Source organism: Engraulis encrasicolus, chromosome 9, assembly GCF_034702125.1.
Source record: "Engraulis encrasicolus isolate BLACKSEA-1 chromosome 9, IST_EnEncr_1.0, whole genome shotgun sequence".
NCBI classification, from domain to species: domain Eukaryota; kingdom Metazoa; phylum Chordata; class Actinopteri; order Clupeiformes; family Engraulidae; genus Engraulis; species Engraulis encrasicolus.
The window spans coordinates 19,520,781-19,525,780 of record NC_085865.1 but is presented as its reverse complement, the minus strand read 5'-3'; the positions used below and the strand labels follow the sequence as shown (position 1 = coordinate 19,525,780).

The 5,000-nt window shown below is 42.2% G+C and overlaps 1 long non-coding RNA gene across 1 annotated transcript; it reads left to right on the top strand.

The window, feature by feature from the left end:
- Positions 1-1,532: 1,532 nt before the first annotated feature.
- Positions 1,533-3,530, top strand: LOC134455052 (uncharacterized). Its single transcript, XR_010035995.1, has 2 exons — positions 1,533-1,812; positions 2,504-3,530. It is a non-coding gene; the product is annotated as an uncharacterized LOC134455052 (long non-coding RNA).
- The last annotated feature ends 1,470 nt before the right edge of the window (positions 3,531-5,000 follow it).

The window sequence follows — 5,000 nt, the reverse complement described above, 5'->3', positions numbered from 1 at the left end:
TGGATGGCTAGGGGCCAGGCGCATGATTGTGGAATCACACCTGCTAATTAACAGTGCTCAGTCCAGGCCAGTGATTGGCTGTCAAACCATGGCAGGTTGTCAATCAGTGTGTGTGTGTGTATGTGTGTGAGTGTGTGTGTGTGTGTGATTTGTTTACGTGCACGAGTGCACAGTGAGTGTACCGTGCAGGGTCGCTGTTTGTCCGGGCCAAGACAAAGTTATCAGAAAGGGCCCCCCAAACCCAATAGATGTATTGAGGACCCAATGTAATGAGGACCCAATTCAGGCCCCCTCTCTCCCTGGGCCCGGGACAACTATCCCCTTTGTCCCCCTCTGTCGGCAGGCCTGGTACTGTGTATATGGGATTTCAGTGACTTTGAATGCTGTAGCATGGATGTTGATGACAGACAAGCTGCTCTGAGTATTTCAGAGACCACTGATCTCATGGGATATTCATGAGCCACCATCTCTAGGATTTACAGAAAATGGTCAGAAAAAGAGAAAATATCCAGTGAGCGGCAGTTCTGTGGGCGAAAATGCCTTGTTAATGGCAGAGGTCAGAGGAGATGGTTCAAGCTGATACAGACGACACAGTAACTCAAATAACCGACAGAAGAGCATCTCTGTTCACACAGCACGTCAAATCTTGAGGCAGATGGGCTACAAACATAGAAAGAATGATGGAAGCGAAGGACAGCACTCTTCAGATATATTCTTTGTTTATTCGCCCAATAAAAAAAAAACATCTGAAGAGTGCTGTCCTTCCCTTCCTTTGTTCATGTATTGTTTATATGGGATTCAGCACCCAGTTAAGAACTGTGAGAATCATTAGGTGATAGTGTGAGTGTGTCTCCTCCACTTTTTAAACTACAACAACAGAAGACCACACTGAGTGCCACTGCTGTCAGCTAACGGTAGGGACACATAAGAGGCGAAGCGAAGAGAGGCGAAATCCAACTGTCATCAGGTCGTCGCGAAGAATCAAATGGAATGGAACAGTTATGTTGTTGATTTGATTGGGCCGCGGCAGGCGAATTCGCTCCTCATTTGCATAACATTAAACTTTCTTTAATAATTTTGCTTCGCTTCGCTCCTGTTCGCTTGCTTTCACCTGACTTCGACTCTCTCATAGGAATGAATGGCAAAGTTCGCAAATTCGCGTGTATGTGTCCCTACCGTAAAAACAGGAAACTGAGGCTACAATTAGCAATATTGGAAAAACACTCGTCTGATGAGCCTTGATTTCTGAGGTGACTCTTGGATTGCAGGGTCAGACATGAAAACTTTGATCCATCTTTTTTTGTGCCAACGGTTCATGCTGGTGGTGTAATAGTGTGTGCAATATTTTCTTGGCACGCTTTGACGTTCCTGAGTACTTTTTGAGCATCACTGCAACGAGTATTGTTGTAGTCACACCGGTGTGACGGGAATGTTCAGGCAGTGAAAGTTCTATAGAATTCTGGACGCCATTCAATAAAATTTGGAATTTTAGAATCTTGCATTGTTATCCATGATTTGCATGTGACGTCAAACGTTCTAGTGGACGGCTACTGGACGGCAAGAGTGCCGCATTGATGAATGGATTCCTATGGGACTCGCAACGTTTAGTAACTCATAACGTAACATAGATCGACGATAAACTAAACACCGTGAACACCCATTGTGCTGTTTGTTACAAAAACAGATAGGGTTACAACCCAGGCGTGACTTTTCACTGGATCTCAAAATAAAACGAGAAAGCTGAGGTGAATCGCGGCAACCAACTGGAAAACCATCAAACTAGCCTACTCAAGTAGCTGGATGAGCACCACGGTAAGTTTCTCATTTGCCATCCTTTATGTTTATATCATCATTTGTCTCTTAATTCGTGAACGCTAGTTAATTTAAGTCTAATGTGCAATTTCAGTGGCTTTTTCTGTGTGGTCAATGTAAGATGCTTTCCATGATTAACGTTAATTATCAGCATCAATACGCTATGATGGACGTATGCTATTGCAGGCTGTAACATAAACACGGAATTCATAAAGCTCTTGGTGAAATAGCAAGGCTATGACGTTCATACTGTTAAGGTTCAAATGTAAAAATAAACCATGTGTACATCTCTAGCGCTGATTTCCCAAGTAGTAGGCCTACTCTTCAGCATGATGCTGTCATGAAATGCCAATCACCTTATCCATGCTGGCCTATTTATAATGACATGCATAGGCCCACCAGTGTCGATGTTGTTAATATGAAGTCCACCACTTTGTTGTGTTGTCATCCAAATTGTCTGGCCTCTGAAATCAGTCACACACATCAGAGGCTTAATGGTTTGGGAAGTGGTATTACGATTGGAGGGTTGCAGGTTCAAATCCCATCCTACACCTCTCCCTTCACCTCCCATCCAGGCTGAAGTAGGCCTATGAGCTAGGCACCAAGCCCCATGCTGCAGGGACAATTCACTGTGAGTAACGAAGTTGCTTTGGATAAGTGTCAGCTAAGTGTTATCTTTCTGTTTCTCCAGATGAGAAGAGCGATGATCTGATGTCATGACACATTGGATGTATGGAAGAGCCAGAGGTCCAGCACACCAAGTCAAGTTTAGCCGATTTCAACCTCTTAATCACACCAACTCAATGTAGTAATCAGTTCATTCAATGGCTCAAAGACTTTATTTTTAGACACAAAGTACAAATACATTTCAAGGTTTTGTAGGTGATGGGAGGGGATATCTATTGTGGGGTGGACATGTACAATAGACGTGCAAGTACTTATTTATATTAATAAATGGTTATCTGAACTAGGCCTGTAATAGTCAACCCATTGATGCTGGATGCTGTGTACTCGTTGTATTGACCTAGGTGCCTGGAGCGACACAGCATTTAGGCATGGCATATTAGATTTTTTTAGATTAAAAATGTGGGTATGTTAGAGCTGAATTAACATGTTCTAATGCAAGAGGATGGTCTTAGCTTTTAAAACTCATATCATGTCTGTATGTGCTTCAGAGACTTATTTAGTTATTTGGGTTTTTTTATAGGATGAGGACACCTTTCTTAAAAGGGGCATAGGCAATTAGCTGGCATTTTGGTGCCGGCTGAAATGGGTTAATATTATTTACATACAGCACTATCCCCATACCAGTATACCCATGTCACCTGAGATATACATTTAGTGGAGACAATATAATTAGTTAGACTAGACTGAAGATTGACAGGCGGTCATGGGTAAGTGGTTAGAGTGTCAGCCTTGTATCCCAAAGGTTGCCGGTTGGACTCCCGACCCACCAGGTTGGTGGGGGGAGTTAAGTAATCAGTGCTCTCCCCCATCCTCCTCCATGACTGAGATACCCTGAGCATGGTACCGCCACACTGCTCCCTTGGGGCGCCATTGGGGGCTGCCCCCTTGCACGGGTGAAGCATAAATGCAATTTCGTGCAGTGAACACTTGTGTGCTGTGTCACAATGTCAATGGGAGTTGGAGTTTCCCAGTTGGGCTTTCACAGAAAATGTTCTACGTTGTTGTATTAGTACAATAAAATAAGCAAGACATGTCTGGATGGACTTCATCATTTCAGTTATTTATTATCACAGCTACTCACCATCAATGACAACCAGGGCTCACCAGCCAAATGCTGGGGAAAATTAAGTTTTGCTGGTAGAAAAGAAAACATACTTGGCACTTTGACCCATTATTTAATGTACCGGTATGTTTGGAGATTAACATACTAGCCATTTTGGCTACTAGTGAATAAAAAAAGTTAATTTAGAGCCCTTCTGAAAACTCCAACAACTGGTACAGGTGATCAGTGCATCAGGGGAGGAATGTAAGGGTAGGCCCGATGGATGAACAGCATCACTGATGGTGAGGTCCTGGTGCTGCTGCAAAGCCAAAGAGGAAGAAGCCTCTCTGGACACCTCTTCATGTTGGCTCCCCCATCTAATTAGAAAAAAAGAAAAGACAAACATGCTATTTAAATGAATCTAGCCATGCATTGTAATGTATTGGTACAGTACTGAATAATTGACTCCCTTGGCAATATTGTCTGAATTAAACTGTGATGTAAAATGTCAGAAAATAACACTCATCCCAACTTACTAGTCATGTTCCAATTCCTGGCCACCATGACGCATGGTTTTAGTTTGGGTGCTGACCACCTGACTGATGAACCTGCAATTACTAAACAATAAAAACAATAAAAGATAAATAACAGGTTTGTTGTGCTTTTCTTTCTCTTGTGAAGGTCATCTTTTCAAATGATTTATTTAATCAAATCAAATCAAAATTATTTAATCAAAGTATGTAACCGACATTCTGTCCTATGTGTTTCTACATGTGCAATGTAATGCAACACCGATTTGAAACATTGAAGTATGTCAAGTCAGCTTTTATTGTCACTTATGGTCATACAAGGGAAACGACGTTTTCTCTCTACCATGCCAGGACAGGACTGACAATTACAGACAGACAGAAAGTGCAAGACAGGACAGGTAGCAGTGATGAACTGGTAACATAAGTGGTCAATAATAATACAGTACAAATGAACATATTGGATATGTAAACAGAAGATAAGATATAGAATTATATTTCATATTTGCCTACATTGTGCAGACTGAAACAACAATGAAATCCACTTGGATGAAACGAAGCGAGAGAATTCAAGTTAACCTAATAGATACATCTGAGATGAAAATATATGCTTTTCAAAACACCACTTTGCGAAATGCCTGACACAAAATGTACCGTGCGTCTTGTAGCCTAGTAAGTTAGGTTAGCAGCATTATCTTACCTGTGCCATGCCACGAAGAAGAGGATGCAGCCGCGGTGCCCAGCCACCAATGAAGAAACGGTGCATAAATGTGCTTATTTTGCCAATGAAGAGGTTTGGTTTAAGTTCACAACTTTACTGAAGAAAATAAACACGGGATAAAAAAAATATATCGCAGGCAGAGTAAGTTCATGGCTGGAAGCAAGCAACAACTTTCTCTTCTTCTCCCAGTTTCTCGTACCGCCCGTCCGCG